Source organism: Haemaphysalis longicornis, unplaced genomic scaffold (genome assembly GCF_048455015.1).
Source record: "Haemaphysalis longicornis isolate Haplotype H1 unplaced genomic scaffold, Haemaphysalis longicornis Haplotype H1 scaffold_7, whole genome shotgun sequence".
In the NCBI taxonomy this organism is placed as follows: Eukaryota; Metazoa; Arthropoda; class Arachnida; order Ixodida; family Ixodidae; genus Haemaphysalis; species Haemaphysalis longicornis.
Genome location: NW_027526422.1, coordinates 190,170,247 through 190,191,219, shown reverse-complemented (window position 1 = coordinate 190,191,219; position 20,973 = coordinate 190,170,247). Strand labels below are relative to the sequence as shown.

General features: G+C 45.5%; 1 long non-coding RNA gene across 1 annotated transcript in view; it reads left to right on the top strand.

Annotated features, from left to right (window-relative positions):
* LOC144145645 (uncharacterized) overlaps positions 1-18,152 on the top strand; it is a 28,628-nt gene extending 10,476 nt beyond the window's left edge. The window contains exons 2-3 of the long non-coding RNA XR_013317552.1: positions 3,167-3,216; positions 18,064-18,152. This is a non-coding gene — a long non-coding RNA (uncharacterized LOC144145645). The remainder of the gene's footprint in view (positions 1-3,166; positions 3,217-18,063) is intronic.
* Positions 18,153-20,973: the final 2,821 nt, after the last annotated feature.

Sequence of the window (20,973 nt, the reverse complement as noted above, 5' to 3'; positions counted from 1 at the left end):
ACACTTAGTGAGTGAGGTGAGCTATTATTTATTAACGCCTGACTCACTGTGTTATGCATCAGCGCGGATAATTTCATTTGCCCGTACTATCGCTTCGAAATATATTTACGTGACACATCGTGTTAACGTGAACAAGTGGCGTATATCTATCGCACATCGCCGCTCCATGCAACGAGCCGCCTCTTCCCTTACAAAGGCGCTTTTTTGTTATTTTTAAAACTAGATTGTCTTCCTATTGCTACCTATAAAAGATTCTGCCTTGGCAGCTACGTTTGTTAGCTAATTATGAAACTGAACAGGCACATGTTGCAGATCGGGAGCATATGATTGACGCAATAACAGGGGAGGGGGTGGGTAACCGCTCGGGTTTTCGTCCCTGCGTTGCTCTCTAAATCTCCGGGAACGCTACATTTACTCCGCGAAAGGCTTTAGCTACTCTTTTTTTCGTCCTTTTTTGGCTGAAAGTGTAGTCGTCAGTGGCAATATAAACGCCCCCCAAGCTGCAGCAGCTGCGATTAATAAATAATTCCAAACGCATTTTCGGTGGTGTGGGATTCAAACCCCAGTCGCCAGAGCTGTAGCCAAGTTTAGCGTGATGTCATTCCGAGTGTAGCGAAGCTTATCCTAACAAGAATTAGCCCTATGCGTGCCGCGTAACAGGTGCACGCGCTGTCACGTGCGTAGAATGGGTGCACACGGACGGGAGCTGTTACTGTAGGAAAACGGCCGCATAAATTGTGGAAAGTCTTCCTGTCAGGAAAATTAGCCTCAACAGACAACAAAATAAAACCGAAGAACACGACGCAAACACGAGACAGCAGCGAGAAAGTCTTTGATAAACGTGAGTTCTGTCTTCAGGCCACGAAGAGAGATCTAAATTCCCGAGAAATTTTCTCCTACAAATTGCAAGAAAATATAAAAGTATAAAAGTTGCCTTTAAAAAACAAAACTGTTGTTATATTACGCAGTGTTAATTTGGACTCCTTCTCAATGCACAAATTTGAGAAGAAGAATGCGCAGCCATTGAGAAGAAAAGATGCCACAGACGAGCCCACACTTCACAAATTATCTACAGATTGTTCAAGAAACCTATATTGCTTCTAAATTTCTGACTACGGTCGAGAGGGTCATACGAAAACGACTAACTACGCGTGTCGAAGTCCTATTGTTGCAATAAGCACACCTAGCAGAGAATAATATTATTGTAGTATGCATTCACGCGTTTTTGATAAATTAGTTCTGCTTTGCAACTGATATATTCACGTTAATATGCGAAATATGTCACTGAGTTTGCTTTAAGTTTGAAACATAGGTGACGTAATGTGACAATAAAATCTAACGTTTCCGGAGGCACCCGTAATTGCGTTCACTCGGAGTTTTCCAGTAGGAAGCTGGTTTCGAGCACACTCACAGAGTTCAAAAATGGGTGCTAATACTGCCAATTTTTTAATGTTTCTAAAGGTGCAGTAGCCCATTCCACCGTTCTTACCTATCCTTAACCTGCATCTGCGCCTGACATTCCAACGAAAGGCCTGCTGCAAGTGCTTCTTGTGCTCACATAAAACACCAGCAGCTGTTTTTTTGATGCAATGCATCTCTTTAACTCGCCTTGTCCCGCGTCGTTGCCGCGGCGTGGTCGGCATCTCTCCCCCCTTCTCTTCGCCGTGGCAGCAGCGCGCTCTGCCGCTCTAACCGCAGCGCCATCAGTGCGTCAGCGCGGTCAGCGCGCAGCTTGCCCTCGGTTAAATATTTCCACCATCTCCCCGCGAGGGGAACCATAGGGTAGATGCGACGCATCGGGGGTGAACATGCTGTGCAAATAGGATACACAACAGCAGCAATCCACACGCTGACATCGCTAACATAACGGAAACACAACGGCAACCCCCGATGCGTTGCATCTACACGATGGTTCCCCTCGGGGGAAGATGGTGTAAATTTTTCCTTTAGAAAACTTTCACAAATTCCAAGATATGAAACTCTTTTACCGTACCGCATGTCGACGTATATCTACACGCAGTAATACCAACCGAAAAACTTTAGGAACGGTAGTGGTCTTAAATATCTGACGATTTAAGACTGTGGTTATGATATTTAGAATCATTGGAACCCCACCTTTCAGCAAATACCAAATCTGTGGAGGTCAGAATACTCGGAATAGGTTTATATGCAATTGCTGCACACTAATCAAAAAAGAAATATTTTAATCACTGAATAACATAAATCTTAAGTAAAAAATTCTGTGAAAGGGTGCGCCCAATTTATAACCGCGACTTTACTTTGCCCTTGCACTGTGCATACAGTAAAACAAGGTCATAGATTCCAAATCATGATGCAATCTATCCATGCAAAATTCCAGGTTTTGTTTACCGCTGTCTTGCGTGATACCTACGAACTCCGCTGAAAAAATGTTTAACATGTGCTGGTGACCATCATATGGTACTCGTTCCATACTAGTTTTCAGTTTTGCAACGGTCTTTTTACAGTTTTTTACTTGTGTTTTAGTAATAAATAGATAAAATATTCTTCGCTTTTGCAGTAAGTACGCCATAATTTTGCGGCTGTGTAAATTCACCGATGGAAGTTTGTGAAGCCTTTTGTGACTTTTCCTAAATTCAACAACGCAACATATTTTGATGCAGTGTTTTCGATTGCCCCAACCAATCGGTGCTGTAGCACCCCGACAAAAAACCCGCACCGAAGAACAAGTATTTCACGCAAGGCTATGGCTTTGTGTTTGAAATTTAGAAAACAAAGCTTTTTCTTTCTTGGGCTTGTTCACTGAAAATCGATTGGATTCTTGTCGCTGAATGATGGCGATTGGCAGATGGAAGTTGGAATGTAGGTCACCGTAGACTTTTCAAAAAGCCCGTTTGATTGAACGGTTTTCCAGCGTGCCTATTCGATGTGCATACAATTTCTTTTGGAGGACTGTTGCTCTAAATGTTTTGTTGCGTCCTAGACACCGTAAAACATTTAAAATGTGAGGCTTTTCAGCTCTCTTAAGACCCCACCAACCACTCATTTCAAGTCTAAAATTCATTGAAATGTGGATAGAACACAGTCTTGTACGTTAGAAAGGAAAAAAGGCTTACACATTCTGTGCAATGATTACGACCTTCTATTTCGGGGAAATATTACAAGTTGTTATTCTGCTTTCCCACAGTATTATTCGATCTTGCAAATGGGTTTCCGTCTGGCAAGTCTCTTTCACACGTAAGTAAACAAAAAATATTTATCACATACAGCCCATTTCAATGCGATTGTTTACTGATCTTTGCGGAAAAACCGCGATGAAATAAAAGAATTGAAAAAAAAAATCTGGTAATACCGGTCTTTGCTGAAAACAACGTTCAAGCAGCACATTTGACGCAACACATACCTCCATCATAATTTACAAAAACACATCGTTACGTTATTACAGACGTGGCTTTGTTCGAATACACTTCATGTTATCGCGACTAGAAATTTAAACCTGTGTTACCGCCAATGCCCATAACATTTATTTCTCACATAAGCCCAACTAATAGAAATCTGCTTCGCTTCCAACTTTGTAAAATCTAGCATTAAAACTCTGCATATTTCACTACCATGCGAAGATTCAACTCGAGCACTTTTTTTTGCGTTTTGCATCAGTTTACCGTAACTAAATGTCAAGCAAAGAACCCCCACGCGTTTTCACTTTGAGAAAATGTTTGCTGCTGAAGTGAGTGAAACGAGTTGCTGGAAAAATCTACGTGATCATCCAAAAGAGAGCATAAAATAATAAAACGATAAATAATTCATACCGCAAAATTCTTGCCATATAACATCAACATTAACAGAATTCAGTGGCGAATTTCCCAAATTATTTTTGCAGGACTTTCATAGGCATTCGATAACTGATGCGACACAATTATGAGTAGACTGTAAATCTTGACACGGAGGTTGCACAGCTTTGACCCCATTGCGCGATATTGAAAAAGAAGTGGCAGGAAGGCCTGCGTTATCTCTTTGATAACTTTTCAAATGTCCCGTTATTATTTTAACTAACCAGAAATCGTAAGGCGCATACAGAAAACAATTTCTGTTACAAATACACATCTTCTTCGCGGGCTTTATTCAGTATTAGCGCAGCTATATGTCGAGGGTTATGCGACAAGAAATTGAGTACCCTTCCCACCTTATGAAGAATTATGACCAGCGAAGCAGGGTGCTGTCCAAAGTGTGCATTAAACAGAGCAGGTTGGTTTGTAATTTGCGTTGAGGATACTTCTTATACTTATTAGCTGAACAAAGGTAGCAGAATAGGGCCCTGTATCATCTGCAGGCGGTAATTTTGTACTATTTACTACTGAACTGCGAAATAAGAAAATTATTACAAGTAAATTATACGCCTTTTATGGATAGAGGCGTTCTACCAGACAATGGAGTATTTTTAAATGCCTGCATTAACTTGAGAACAACTATTTGCTGCGCAGACACACTAACTACGAAGAATAAATGGCACATCACGAAAACTACCTAGAGCTGATTTAGCGTGTGTCACATGTTGCTTTTCATAATTTTTCGCCTATAAGCTCATTGCTTTTTCTCCCAATAAATGTTCCCTTTCCGCTGTTGTGGCGTTCCGCTTTTCTGTCGTGTTCGTGTGTCTACGCTATGAACTGTTGACATGAACCAATGAGTTCAAATGGTTCCTATTAACTGGAGGTCTACAGGAACTTTACCAAAAAGATCCCTTCGCGTAAGATCGAAACATTCTTGTGTACGCGATATTCTAGACGAATGCTACATAGTGAAGCCGATACATATACGGCTTTGGTGTAAAAACCTTAAGCGAAGGGATGTTCTCCCTCCTGTACATGTCAATATGCCTCGTTGACATTTCTTGCTGCCGACTGCGCGAGCAAGCCGTTTATGGAACATTTTTGGTGTGTTAGCCGATAGATGGGGAATCTCTGTACAGTGTTTTTGCCGACGACCCACGCACCGGGAGAGACAAAGAAACGTACAATGGCAGTGCCCGTGGAAAGATGGTTGACGCCAAGCCAAGCCAAGCCGTCGATGGTTGGCTCAGACGGCATTTATTCACGCCTGTTACTCCTTAGGATCCCCGGCGAACGTCGGATAGTGTTGGCGGTGGTGGCGTTCGACTATGTTTTTGAGTGTCTGGGCACCATCAGTCAGCTTTGATGCTGACTGTGAAGTTGCTTGTGGAATGTCTTTACTGTATTCACAACAAATGCAATATGATCACCGAAGACGGGGTTGCCTGTAGTGCTAGAGAAAGGAAGGAGTGGTAGAAATCTAATCCCGTCGCTTAGCTCGCAAAGGTGACTTCCGAGACGGCAAATCAGTGTGAGCGCGCGAGGCACGGTGCGTAGATTTGGCTTGAAAACGGGGCCCGAAAAAAGCCCAGTGGCGGGCTTTTGACGCGGGAGCCAGGCGTGTGCACTCACCGCATTATGAACCTCGTGAAAAAACGCGGGTTTCATTAGCGCAATGGAAATGGTGCACCACCAAATCTAAATATTCGTTCGCACGTCAAGCAGTTTAGTTTTCAATTGGTTTCATATAAATTCTTCCCCAAACTTTGAACTATAAAGTGGGTTTCAGACCGAAAGTACAAAAAATCCGCTAAAAACTCCAAACGAGCATTGATTGTGCATCTCATGACCTCGAAGGAAACATACCAAAGAATAAAGGCAGAAAATGTGATGAATCTCATGGAATTCGGAAAATAACTTCCCGTGAATAAAACATTTTTAAAAGAGCAGACGCTCCTTGTCTCCTGGCTTCAGATAACTGTGCAACCCTTTTGTACGAAGGTGCGTAGGAATCAGGTACACTGCTGCGTGTGAGAAGCGACTGTCTACCCCACAGCATTGCAAGAATATTCAGCAGGAGCGAATAATCCCGTTCGTTGAGGGAAATGCTTCAAGGAAAGAATTCAGTCACTCATATAATACAATTTATTGGAAGTCGCTGAGATATAATTCGACGTGCTCTAGAGGATATGAAATGTCTCATTACATCACGAAAGCAGTAGTATTATTCACTCTCTACTCGCTGTGGTAGAACATACTCTGCTCCGCAAGAACATCCTGCGAGGCTTTTTCTTCCGCTGACTTTCTTGACCAAAAACAGTAAGTTTGCTCGCTTCTTTGTAACTTGTACCGGACGCTGATGAAACTATGTTCGCCTATTTAGCGCACACATCCACATGGCGCACGGTGTTTCTTTATCTTTGCAGCCAATAGTATTAACCATGCTGCGCGAGATTTACAGCATTCCGTACCCTGAAAATAGCAGCGTTCGTACTTGTATGGCCTCTGCAAAAACAGGTAGGCCATGGCGCAAACTCAATTCCCATTATCTGTGACACCCCTCATGATGACGCGCACATGCAAACATGATATACAAGCAACTTCCCTTACGGTCGAGTCCGATTTTCTCCATCGCGTTTTTCAGCATTCACCAGAAGCGATAAAGCACCAAGAAACATTTGGAGCGGGCTCACTTCGCAATGACTCTTTGATGCACTGAGAAAGTCTAGACTGGCTTCGGCCACACAATCACGTGGTACAGGTATGCTTTTACAAGACTCCTTTTCGCCAGACAAAAAGCTCTTTGACAGAACCCCCATACCAAGTATAATCATGTGTGTAAATACACTCAATTTAAATAAAACACATACCAAATATATAATGAAGTCTTTATATTTAGGGTTTCATAATCAAATTGCCGGTTTATTGTAAGCTGATTGCGTCTCGTACATTTTGCAATAAAAAATCAGCCTTTTCTGTGTACACCATTGCCAGTTTTCTTTGCTGAAATTTCTTACGGGCACTTTTTTATGAACCGGCAATAATGAAACTGTGTTTTCAAGCATGATACTTCACCCAGAACTAGTGGTGTTTAGTGCTAATGTAGAGTTGAGTGCAAACTCGGCACGGGAAATAAATTCGGACGCGACGAACACCACGACACGCACGGTAGTTCCAAGTGCTCGTCTACCTCTGGTCCTTGTGCTCTTCTCGCTCTTATTTTATTAAAATATCCACCGACCCCTCTAAATTTTGTGAAATTAGGCAGAATTGTTTCAACCGACACTCGGTCATGACTTAAAAGATGAAGAAAATTACACCCATCTCACCGAAGGGAACCATGAGTAGGATGCGGAGCGTCATGGGGGTTCCGTTTGCGTTTCCGTGATGTTGGTTAGCCAAATTTGGTGGAAATGTAGTGAACCCCGTAATGCTCATATATCCTACTCATGGTTCCCTTCGAGGAGACGGGTGCAATTTTCCTTATTGCATGCGTATATACGCGAGTGAGACGGGATTGAAGTGGTATCTAAAGGTCTGTTAGTGTTTGCGCTGATGCTCTCACGTAATTGCGTCAGCACACTCACTGACGGGGCTCTTGCTTCCATCCTACTTCACCTGAAGAATCACAGAGTCCAGCGCAAGCACAACTGGAGTCAAGCGAAGCATGCGGCCAATCCCTAGGCCAATCCCTAGGGGCATCCTGCCAAAATCATCATCAGAAGTGCTGCGGATGGGGCGACAGCAACGTACACGCCCTCCTCTTCGCAGCTTTGTCTTCTTCTACTTCTTCGTCTTCAGCGGTTGCCCTACGGGAAGATGACGACGGTGGCGCATGCGCAGGTGGTTTGCGGACGCCGGACCACCACCGACGCCGCGGGACATCCCCCGAGCATAAGACACTCCGCATCTAATAGATTGAATCGCCTTGTCCCTCCTGCTAAGGTGAAAGTATTGCAAAGGTGTTGCAAAATCCCTAGACCTGCTGGTAGGGGTATAAAATTGGAACCTTACAGTAATCGTAGTGATAGTCGGTCTACGTTCTTAGTGGTAAACCTTAAGGGGTTCTGGAAGCACATTCTGTGGGCTGCTCTTTATGCTGAAATTGTTTTAGAAAGAACACTTGATATACTTGTTCATTATCATTTGTGCCGAGGGATTTGTAAATGAAGTGTGTCCATTCTGGCACCTCGACAGGGCTGTTAGCATTGGTTTGTCTTTGTCTTTGCCGCTCATAGTATTAGCCCAACTGCCCGAGAGTCATAGGATTCTTCGGCCTACATGTAGCAGCGTGCGCACCCGGCTGGCGTCTCTAGTCGTAGGTAGGCCTTGGCGCGCGCTATATTTCATTGGCTGCGACGCCTTTTATAGGCATGCGTGGATGCTAAAAAAAACAAATCAGGAACAAACGCTTCGGCTATACCCAATTCCTGTTTTTGGCCGCGCGTTTTTCAACATAATCCGGAAACAATAAAGCACCAAAGCAGGGTTGACGCAACATCACCCCCAAAATGTGCCGTCCCGCTCCATTGCGTGCATAAAAAATTAAATCAATAAAAACGCTTGCATCAAAACTATCTTTTTCTACTTAAGAAGTTTACAACATAAATAGTGCGTCTACACTTAGGCTAACAATTTTCCGGCTTTTTTTTTCGATATCTCTCACTTCACTTGATGTTGTCGTACAAGCGTGCATTATGCACCATTTTCATGTGCCTGTACTTTAGCGTACTGCTTCCGTAGTTGCAAACAATCTTGCAATCCGATTGGAAATTGAAGGGTTCATAGCAGAATTCAGGGTAATCCTCCACGTCGACAGTTATTTCACTGCATTATTACATACTGACTGCCAAGATAATCGTCATAATTAAAAACAGTAGCATCTTCCTATCCTCTTGGCTTACACGGGTGAATAGCAACAAGATTATCAAACGTTATCATTGACGTCCTTCGTCCAATGTTGTCATGTTGGTGCTCCGGTCTTTTTGTAGTCATTGATCTAAAAAGCAATTCGTTGTGTCAAGGTAATCAGGACGGGGGAGTTAAAAAGTTTAACTACCACTTACAAAGGGGTTTTAACGCTAGTGTGAAATGCACATCTACTCTAAAAATGTAGACGTTCCACGCCCACTTTTTCTCTACTTTCTCACGATATATTGCCACGAACTGTGGCTTCGGTTTGGGTTGGCTTTAGCTTTTGTTTGTGCTTTGTTGCCAGCGTCTCGCCGTGCACATCTGTCGTATATGCCTTTCTTTGATATGTTGTTCCTTTTTTATTTATGCCGCACATTGCGTAATTGGTGGGGAGAGTGTTTCGCCCGCTCTTCTTTAGACTACAGTGTTTTTTTATTGCCGCTGTTCAAGACCTAAATAGATGGTTCTAGAAATCATACCGCGGAGCTGTAAATGCTACCACGCAAATGCCGCGGCATTTCATAGGCCGATACTCTACTGTGCGGGCGGCTTAAAGGCTCAACCTCATCCGCACAGCAGAAGTCACAATGGGCACTTTAGTGGACAGAATTCACGCCGCAGTCAGCGAACAGATGTGCAAACGTTTCTCAGCGCAGCCGCACCCCGAAGACGCTTCCCTTGCCGACGTGATCCGTGAACTTCAAAGCCTGGAATACAGGCCGCAGGCTTTGGCCTTTTCCGGCGCTGTTTGTAGCCTCCGGCCAACCATTACTCTGCCTCAGGAAGCCCCGTCATACCTCCACCAACCGACGCCTGGCCTACCACCTGCAGTGCGACATCCAAATCAAAGAAAGACGGACGTCTGGGGAACCCGCGGCAGCCGTAGTCTGGGTGTATCACTGCTGACAAACAGGCCAGGTCTACTCGGCGTTGACACTACCAACAACTCTGCATGCAAGGTTTTCCCTCAACGCACCGCGCCCCTTGCCTGGTCAACTACTGAGTGACATCGACGAATACCTGTCTCTGGCCAACCATGTCTAAACTGCTCCCGGTCAACCTATCGTCACGGGTCAAGAAGCCGCCGCAGCAACGCTTTACAACGCACGTGGAAAGTGCGCCAGCAAGGTTTGGGTAAATTAAAAGCAGCAGCCACTGCAGGTAAAGTTGCACGAACTTGAATAAACGAAAACCCTACAGCAGCACAACGAGGCATAAGAAACCATGATTCATGACGCCACACAGCTCGACGTTGAAATCTTTTAAACGAGCCCTAACACGACGACGGCCACGCGCCGCGTCGCCTACCCGACGTAAACAAGACCGTAAATAACAAGACGACAACTGCGACGCGTAGACACTCACAATTTACGCGTACCAGCAGCGATACGACGCCCTATTGTACTCGAAATTTAAAAAAGACTGCTAGTGAAGTCCGGATCATTATCGAGGGATTAATTAAAGTCGCACTTGTGTACACGAGCCGAAAATTTAGTCATGAGCGGATCACTCCCGATGGTGTTCGAAAACGTTTTGATAACCTGGGATGGTCAGCATACCCACGTGAACATGTACGTTGCTCTTACACAGCGAACTGCTTTCATCAATTTTCTAATTCCGCACGCGACGTGACTCTCGAAATAGATATTTTGACCGACAACGGTGCTATTATTGAATTGCCCAAGTCGGTCAGCTTCTCCCCGGATTGCAACGTGGCACTGAAACCAAGCCCGAAAACAGAAGGTACTCTAAGGATTGGCGACAACCATAGCAGCCTGCCTCAACGTGCAAAGCCTGGTAACCACCGTCTACTCTCAGGCTGCTTCTCTTGAAACCAAAGCTACTGTAGGCAGCGAGCAGAGCTCGCTTCTGAAGTGTGGTGTCTCCGTCGCAAGAGCTATTGTGTTTTTTGATATCACGAATTTCCAAGAGGAACATAAGCACTTCAACAAGAGTACTTGTATTGCGGTCCTCCAAAAAAATTCAGAAAAAACGTATGTCCTCAGCGTCGGCAATTTGCAGCGCGAATCAGATTATACCTCCACGTCCTCTGACTTCTTCCAAGTGAATTCGAAGCTACCTCAAAAAAACAGAGACAGTTGTGAGCTTTGCTACACCTCTACTACGACTGTCTTTTGTCAAGTTTGAAGCTACGTCAAACATCGGTTGAAGAAATACGAATGGTCAGCGAAGATATCGCCCGACAATTGCTACAGTTCCCTTACCTCGTGTCTGCCCTTGACCGCGAAGCCATTTTGACACACGTTCAAGACATTCTCGGTGACGATAGCACTCATCCATTAAAGCCCGCTGCACTGCCCTGTTGTGCTTGTGAGGAAATGAAACAGCATGCTGAGTTGCTGCGTTGACTACCAACGAATGAACCAAAATAAAGAGACGTAGGCCCACCACCATGAATTGACAAAGTTCTTGACCAAATTACTTCTCATCGATGCACTTGAAAATCAACAACTGGAAGATCAATTTGGACAAGTTCGTCCGTGAGAAGATAGTTTTACAATGGCCGACGGGCTTTACCAGATCAAGGTGATGCCGTTTGGTCTGTGCAGGGCACCAGCAATGTTGAAAGGAGTAAAGGACTCTGTGCGAACCTGTTTAAAGCGCCACAGCTGTCCCGTCTACCTTGACTACGTGGCTGTCTTCACCTGAAACTTCGACAAGCACCTCGTAAGTTTGGAGTATTTGGAAAACAGCAGCGGTGCCGTAGAGGTAGAGCATCCGCCTCACGTGCAGAAGGACCGTGGTTTGAATCCCGGTGCCGGACAACTCCCACTGGATTTAAAATAAAGTCCGCGTATTGATGGAATTCAATAATGGGGCTTGGGGTGCGGCCTGACCCCGGCGACTATTGCCGGTAACGCAATCCCTCATCAGAGCAGGATTGGCCCCCCTGGTGTAGTAACGGCCACAACCTCCCATGAATACGTCAATTAATCCATGGCCTTCAGTCTCCAGTGGCTGCGAAGCAACTGACCATGGCGGCGGCCAGACCTGTGACGCAGCAGAGGGTGCTAAGAATCCCTGGACCCGAACCGGCCGCAACTGGAATCTGACCGTGGCAACGTTTACGCGAGAACCGTATCTAGCAAAGCTAGTCTATAGGTGTTGTTCGAGGAACTAAAGGGCATTAAATGCGATGTCATAGGGCTTAGTGAGGCTAAGAGGAAAGGTGAAGCCCTTGCGGTGGTGAAAAATGGACATGTCCTACGTTACTGTGGTCTAGTAGACAGACGAGAACTGGGAGTCGGACTTCTAGCCAATAAAAGCATAGCTGGCAACATAGAAGAACACCACAGCATTAACGAAAGGATAGCAGGTCTGGTAATTAAGCTCAATAAGAGGCACACGGGTCAACGTGGTACAGGGCTACGCACCCACATCCAGCCACGACGACCAGGCAGTGGAACGGCTCTATGAGGATGTGGAATAGGCAATGGCTAAAGCAAAAACACAGTATACCGTACTTATGGGAGACCTAAATGCTAAAGTAGGCAAGGATCAGGGTGAAGACAAGAATGTAGGGAACTATGGTTTGGGCTCTAGAAATAGCAGGGGGGACGTACTAGTCTAGTTCGCAGAACAGAATAACCTACGCATAATGAATACCTTGTTCTGTAAACGGGAGAGCCTGAAGTGGACGTGGAGGAGCCCGAATGGGTAGCATAAAAATGAAATAGTTTTCATATTATGCGGTAACACTCGCGTTGTGAAGGATGTAGAAGTGGTCGGAAGGGTAACGTGTAGTGACCGTCTTATTATAATTAACTCTCTAATTAGGCTAGATTTGAGGAGAGACCTTAACAAGCTAGTACAAAATAAAACCCGATCAATGGTCTAACATTATGGGCATAAAGTAAAAGAATTCAGGTTCGCGCTGCAGAGCCGATATGCAGTTCTTACCGAGGAAGCAGAGTTTACGACATCTACACAGGAAGCCAGCGACAACCTTACCCGCATAATCACTGAGTGCGCACTAGAAGTCGGGGGCACGATGGCTAGCACGGATATTGGCAAACATTCCCAGGAGACGAAAGATCTCATTCCGAAACGGCAAAACAAGGCAATCTCCACCCCAGCTTGCAGAAGAGAACTAGCGGAGCTTTCGCAGTTATTCAATAAGCGTAAGACAGCTGACATACGGAAGTATAATATGTAGAGAATCGAATACGCTGTAAAGAACGGAGGTAGCCTAAAAGCAATGAAAAGGCGTGTTGGCCAGGGGCAAAAAGCAGATGTATGCACTTAAAGACAAGCGAGGCAATGTCATCACAAATACGGATAGAATGGTTACAGTAGCCAAGGTGTTCCATACCGATCTGTGCAGTAGCCGGGACATCCAGGATAATGCCGAATGTTAAAGTAGTTCAGAGGAGATAGACATTCCACCGGTAACGACAGAAGAAGAAAGGAAGGGTTGGAAAGAAATAAAAGGGGGCAAAGCATCTTGTGAGGATCACATAACAGCGGACGTCTTATAGGAGGGCGAAGAAATTGTGCTTCAAAATCTGGCAAACCTGTATACGCAATGCCTAATGACCGCAAGTGTACCGAAATCTTAGAAAAACGCTAACATCACCCGAATCTATAAAAATGGTGACATGAAGGACTTGAAAAATTACAGCCCGATCAGCTTACTGTCAGTCGTTTACAAGGCACTTACCAAGGTAATCGCTAACAGAATTTCTGCAACCTTAGATTCCAGTCAAACTAAAGAACAAGCAGGGTTCCGTAAAGGCTATTTAATAATGGAGCATATTCACACGATCAAATAGGTGATAGAGAAGTGCGCTGAGTATACTGAACCCCTATATATAGCCTTTATAGATTATGAGAAAGCATTTGACTCGGTCGAAACCCTAGCAGTCATTCAGGCATTATGGAACCAGGGGGTAGATGAGCATTATGTAAGAATACTAGAGGATATCTACAGTGGGTGTACAGCTACCATAATCCTCCATAGGGAGAGCAGTAAAATACCTATAAGGAAGAGTGTCAGACAAGTAGACACAATCTCTTCAATGTTATTCACAGCATGTTTACAAGAAGTATTCAGAACGTTGGATTAGGAACAGGTGGGAGTAAGGGTTAATGGAGAATACCTCAGTAACCTCAAATTTTCTGATGACGTAGCCTTGCTAAGTAACTCGGGGGAGGATTTTTCAAAGCACGCTTACCGCACTAGACAAACAGAGTAGAACCGTGGGCCTGCAAATTAATATGCATAAAACTAAAGAAATGATCAATAACCTCGGGAGAGCTCAGCGGTTTGAGATAGGTGGAGAGGCCGCGGACGTAGTAAGTGAATATATCTACTTAGGCCCAGTTGTGACCCCGGATCAGAACCCTGAGGCAGAGATAATTAGAAGAATAAAAATGGGGTGGAGTGCATACGGAAGACATTATCAGATAATGAATGGCAGTCTACCATTGTCCCTGAAGAAGAAAGTGGGTGACAGCTGCATCTTACCGGTACTCACCTACGGGGCAGAAACTTGGAGGCTCACTAAGAGGGTTCAACTTAAATTGAGGACAACGCAGCGCGCAATGGAACGGAAGATGATAGGTGTAACATTAAGGTACAAGAAGAGAGCGGCGTGGGTCAGCGAACAAACGCGCGTTAAGGACATATTAGTAGAAATTAAGAAGAAGAAAGTGTTGTAGCCAGGCCATGTAAGGCAAGGTAACCGTTGGTCATAAAGGGTAACAGAGTGGATCCCTAGAGAAGGCAAGGGTTGCAGGGGTGGCAGAAAGTTAGATGGGCAGATAAGATCAAAAAGTTTTCTGGGATAAATTCGTCGCAATTAGCACAGGACCGGGATAAATTGGAGAATAACAAGAAAGGCCTTTGCCCTGCAGCGGGCGTAGACAGGCTGGCGATGATTATGATGATGATGTGGAACTCGGTGCAATCCTAACATCAGGAACGATTGAAGCCTACGATGAACTGAAGCTTCTGGGTCACGTAGTGAGCGCCGACGAATTCCTGCCTGAACCCCGGAAATCTTCACCCATTTCCAACTTTCTAAGGTCTAAGGACAAAAAAGGCGTGGGATGATTGCTCGACCTGTGAACGTACTACCAGCGCTCAGGCGCAAACTTCGTAAACACCACCGAACTCCTCATGCGGCTGATCTAAGACGGCGTTCAGTTCTGCTGGGAGGAAACGCCGCATACAGCTTTCTACAAGCGGTCTTCGGTATCTTCGATAACGCCATCATCATCAGCTCCGCGGATAAGGACATTATTGATGCCCTCGTCTTTACTCGCCCCCTTTCTCCCGCGCGGCTTTGGCCTTGAGCCACCCCTCTCAATAAATGTTCGTTTGTTGTTGCTGCTCGCATCGGTGGCGTTGATGAAGACAACAATGATGGTGTCGCTAAACGCTATCGTAATAATAAGCTTCGCCGCTTTTGTGCCACGTATACAGGGTGGCACATTTTTCACCACTTACGAAATGGCATGCAAGCTTTGGTAGGAAGTAAAGCTTCCTTGCCTCCAGACATCCGTGACTGACTCGACATATATCCCCTCCAATGCATCATGTACCCATTACGCCACGCGGAGCGTTGTGCCAGCGAGCGCATGCCATTACAGATAAATACTCAGTCGCCGCCCCACTTTGTATGTAGACGCCGCGGAGTACCGACACGCAGACGGTTTCGTTTTGGCAGTAGTTACTCATCCGCAGCGCTACCCCGGTTACTCCCCTTACCATACGCCCGCCGTACACTGCAACAGGGAGGTAGCGGCAGTAGCCTTGGTCGCTATCATCCGGCCGCAACAGGACATTAGGATAAACAAATTCGAAAACGGCCGTTCAAAACTTCATTCGCGGTAATATTTGGCTACCGCACTCGAAATTCTCCTTCACAATCCCCCTACCCAAACAGTAGACATCGTCCGGACCCCTGCTCACAGCGGGGGGGGAGGCAACGAGGCGGCACGCAAAGCAGCACGAAAACATATAGCCGTGATCGGCTGGCACCCACTCCCCACCACGGCGCTCGGTCGAGCCACCAACGACGTGCTCTCGTAACAAGAAATCATTGAAAATTACCATCTCTCCTGTCACCGCGATCTACCTATTCGCACCTCCCCTCACTAACGCTCAGGAGCGATTGTGGCCCTTCCTCAAGAAGAAATCCCTCCCCAGTCGTTTCCTCCACCACAAGATCCATCCCTTCAAGTTCCCTTTTCCCAAATGTCCCCTCTAGTTACGTACATATATGACAGCAGAGTAAGTCGGCCAGGTTTACCTTTTGGAATAACGCATCGACATCACGTGACATCATGACATCATGAGGTGCTGCGTTATTTTGACTGTCGGATATATAATTTTTTGCGGTGAAATGTCCACCTATTTGCAAATCTTTTTGGGTTCTGATGTTTTTGGAGGGCATTTCTATAATATTTAGTGTCATCTCTCGCCGCCGCGATCAGACACACCTTAGAGTTCGCTATAGCTATATTTATGCACCAGCTATCTTGTCTTCGTGAAGCTTGATCTGCCTCAGACAATTTACGCTCTGTGTATTCGTTGATCTTCTTCATCACTTACCATTTACTATATTCACGTACCGAAAATGTCTTTACATTTTTTTATTATGTTTCCTATAAAACAGGTCGTTGAAGCAAATACAAGAGGCGCCGAAGCTTCCTATTCGTTTTAGGGGCGAAGCATCTAAGGTGATAGGGCTGTAGGCGTCTCATGTCATTATCGTATCATGTCGTTGTCGTTTCATGTCATCGTCACGGCATATTGCCATGGTTATAAAAGACATGGACACTCGTTTTCTAACGCTACGCGCTGGGACGGAACACTTAATAAAGAGCACACCGGAACACTCATTTTCAAACACATCGCGCTAGTATTGTTCGTGCTTCAAAGACACGCGACTTTTACAGCAAAGCTGCCAGCCTCTAGCCCCCAACACGTTCAATTTCGTGTGGGCTAGTGAGGGCCGTGGGGACTCTTTCGATTCCGTTTCACCTCCGGTTTCACATCCGTGGGCAGGGTGGCAAGAAAGAGAGAATCTTTGAATACCCTTGTATACTGCATTCTTGGCCACTCGGGGTTCACCTTAGTAGAGTAGGCGCCGGATTTTTTGTTTGATAGTTTTGTACTCGGAGCAAAGTACGTTTATACATGGTGCCAAATAAAATAATTCAGTAGTCACAATCTCGTTTTTTCTGCAATTGACCAACTTAAAAACAGAAGTCACATTTTACTGTTCTAAATCAAAGCTCTGTACCTCTACCAGCCAACGATTCCTTCGTGGCATGCACCACAAGAAACTCCGAACGCGGATGAGAAGGGGGAGAGTGGATTTTATTCCCGGAGCACAGCGTAGATGGCGCAGCAATAGGGTGCTATTTCCCAGTGTTCCCCGCGCACAGCCGCTTGCTCGCGCCGGTGGGCGCGTTGGAGAGGCGGCTTTGTCGTCTGCTTTAGCGGCGGATATTTCTAGCCTGTTCCGGCATCCTTCGCCTCCATTGGGCACTTCCCTCGCACTGCTTGATTAACTTGTTCGACAGCACTTCCTGGGTAACCCGGACCCGACCGACCGAGTGGTCGTGCGGCAAAGATACGTTGAGGATTGGTTTGAAGGGGGGAGGGGACAAAATGTAGACAGCGCATACAGACATGTGGCCGATAGAGAAACGCTACCTTTACCCCACTGCTTGCCAGGAGTACGACTCCGTCTTTTAAATTGGTGAATACAAATTCGGTTGTTTTTCACAAGTATTACAAAAGCCGAAAGAAGCAACTGGATCTCATAAATACTTATTGTACAGGCTCCCTCACCTTTCTCGCAATTCTCAAACTTACTAAACTAACTAGTTTATATCGGTATAAATGGGAATTATGAAGCTGACACGCCGAATTGTTTCGGCGTCTGCGCTTATGTCGCGCGGTGGTGCAGCCCCTAGCTAGCACAAACGGATGACTAGGTTCTGCTGCCTCACCCTTGGGAAGACGCTCCTCTCTGTTTTCTGCCGACGCACGGCCGCGCTACAGCGGCAGCATCCGCGCTCTAGCCGGGCAGTGGCCGACGCTGCTGAGTTTGGGACGCTACCCCCGCGAATTGCAGGTAACGGCTGGCAGAATATCTGGTATTGCTCTTTGTAAGCCTTGTGTGTGAAGTCATGTGACTTCACTTGGGCTATTGTTGTGGCGGTCATTTAAAGCTTTGCTTTCTATCCACCTTGAGAGCGTGGATTGGAAGAAATTTTTCTGTGTAGACCTAGGGGTTGTCTTTTTATCATGAGTGCTTGCGTTCAACAGTTTTAATAGAGCAAAAATGTATGTTTCTTGCAGGGACCGGATCAGCAAATCACCGCGGGGAGTTGGAATGTGAACCCGGCGGCGGCTGTTGCAAAGAAACGGAGGCGTCGTAATGTTTCCAACCTTCTAAAGGGCTTCCTAATGGCGAAAGATCTAACAACAGCGGGCATTCGAGCAGTGCAAAGGATTAAAGAGCACATTCGAGCAATGCGTGAACAAGACGACGATGACGAACCTCTCGAGCCTATTAACGTGGATGCCATACTCAAAGCACAAACTTCAACGAAGGGCAAAGGACAGCAAAGAGACAATGAAAACGAAAATTCCCAATTCCCTCAGGGGGAAAACGAAGAATGGGGATACGAAAAGTGAACAGGTGGTCATTTAGAAACGTGAAGTCAGGTCACGAATATTGTCGGTATAACCTGACTGGGACAAATTTAATGCACAGGAGAAATAAAATATTCGTCATTTTTTGGTATATCCGTATAAAAGGCAACCCATAGGGAATCAATAAAAATAACAGAGCTGATTTGAATTTTGTTCACACAGGAATTTTTGTGCTGGACATGGACCATAGGCCTGAAGCTATCACCTTTATTTTTCTGTATTAAGAAAAAGAAACTAGCCGTCAAAGTGCAATACTACGTTTAAATGAATTGGCGCTACTATTTCCGCAGCAATAGCCGCAAATAGTTCCTGCTTGCGTAGAAGAGAAATACGCGGCAACGAGTACACCTCTCAGTGCTTTTTATGCTCCATTGTAAACAGTGTACTTCGTGCAGACATTGCGGTCACATTTTTTGTGCTGCTGGCTCCAACGAGGAAGTTTACAAATCTTTGCAGGGCCTAAGAGGGAATTTTCTGAAAATTTTTATTTTATGATGTTCCCGGTCCTTTCAGGTTGCGAAAATGAAGTGTCGCATTGAAATTCCCAAACAGATACGTGCAGATGAGCAAGACAACGAAAGTAATATGATGACGGTGAAAGAACGCACAAACAATTATAAGTAAACATTGAATATGTAAAAGACTGCATTTCTCGAACATTTAGCAGGGACAGCGGTAGTGCCCGGTTTTGCGCCAAACGGTTGTAACCAACCAACTAACCGCAAGGGGTGGTGGTTTTGTTGAGCGCTGCATTGCGAACAGGCTTTATTTTCTGCCACAGCCATTGAACACATCACACACCCACTTCACCTGCAGGCGGTACGATTTTTACGTATTCGTTGGCTGGCCGGCGCGGCTGTTTAAGGAAAGTTACCAACGGCGTCAGTGCAACCGTAGTCCAGAATGGTCCAGAGTAGTAAGGGAAGAAGGAGCTGATGTACCGCGCAATTCGGGGACGTGCGCCCGATATTCTTAAATTATATTATGGTGAAGTGAGAACACGAAAATTACAAGAGACTGTGAAGTGGGGACAATCGGTATAAGAAAGGCAAGAGGGAAAGGCGGTCGCTTAAGTGGTAACAAACAGCTGACGGTGAAGCCTTATGTAGTTTCAACAATTTCCCGCCCCTCGGACTTACTCCCGAAGCGACTACTGCATTTATTTCCATGTCAATACCCGTAGTTTACACGTAACCACACTTGTTTGAGAGAATTCGGCTTCATGAATCGACTAGAGGAATGCCTTGCTTGTAAATACTTATCTTGCTGGTGTGAAAAGGCGGCTTCTGATTTTGGCAAACAGGAGAATGCAGGTTGTTATCTTTTGTAGGCGGGCAGCGGCTCTGCCAGCGACGCAACACACGTTTTTATTCTTAGCGGTGAAACAACAGTGAAAATCAGGCATATGAGATATTTGCGTACCATGTGGATTACTAAAATATTAAAGGGAAATCTTGAAGGACCTCCAAGTAGCAACAGAAGACATTCTTGTGTAGACATGGAACAATAGAGTCCTAATGCGTGGTTACCAGAAGCAGACTTCCTATTCTTGATTAAAAAGCCGTATTCAGGGAGACGATAAAAGTGGTTCTTAAAATAGTGAACGTTGTGCGCAGCGTTGCGCCTACAACACAGTAATCGGCGTGCTTGAAGGAGGAAGGCTATCCTTTGTTCACTGTGTCAAAGATCTGTTATAATATTTATCGCCCTTACGAATGCCGAAAAGCTGACACACATAATAGCAAAATCAAGTCCCTAACAAGTGATGGACAAGATACTCTCGGAAAAGATCGCCATCCCTCATTGTGCTGCAGAGAAATCCTCAATAAGTGGAGAACGGTGATAGTTGGTAGCAGGCACTTTACTGCATGCCCCATTCCTCACCCGGTCAAACAATTCAGGACGGCGCTTTGACCCAATGTGAATTGTGCATACGTACAATTACCATTTCGAGACGTGTCATTGCACTGGCGAGCATACGTCTAAACCTGCCGCATACGATCTTTTCGCAATCACGTAGTACGCGAGTAACGCGACAACCTCGAGTTTAAAAGGGTTGCGCATTGGCGGCAATATCTTGCGTGACTTTTGTCGCACACTGAACAAAAAGTAGAAACGTGAAGAAAAAATCAGCTTGTGGAGGGGCGTGTGGCAGGTATTCTAAGTTACAGCACTAGCCCTTTCCTACATACATATCGAACTGGCCGGCGGCGCCGTGCCGTCAGCGCTCCGGTAGCGAGAGCACCAGCAGACCCAGCGTTGTTCACTAGCTAGCTCTGGATTGTTCATTCCTGGCTTTGTTGCGCGCCTGTGAAAATGTTTTCTCACGTTTCAAGCAGTTTATGCCTTTTTGAATGGCGGCTTATGCTGTACAGCTTTGACTTCTGTACAGGCCAGCACTGCAGCTGCATACCTTTGTACTCATAACTAAAAAAAGTATTAAAATAGAGTGTACACACGTTGACTAAAGACAAAATTAAGAAGCGATATCTCTGCCTTGGAATGTTTCTCGTAAACAGCTCTGCGGCCCAAAAAAGGAGCGCACTTGCAATA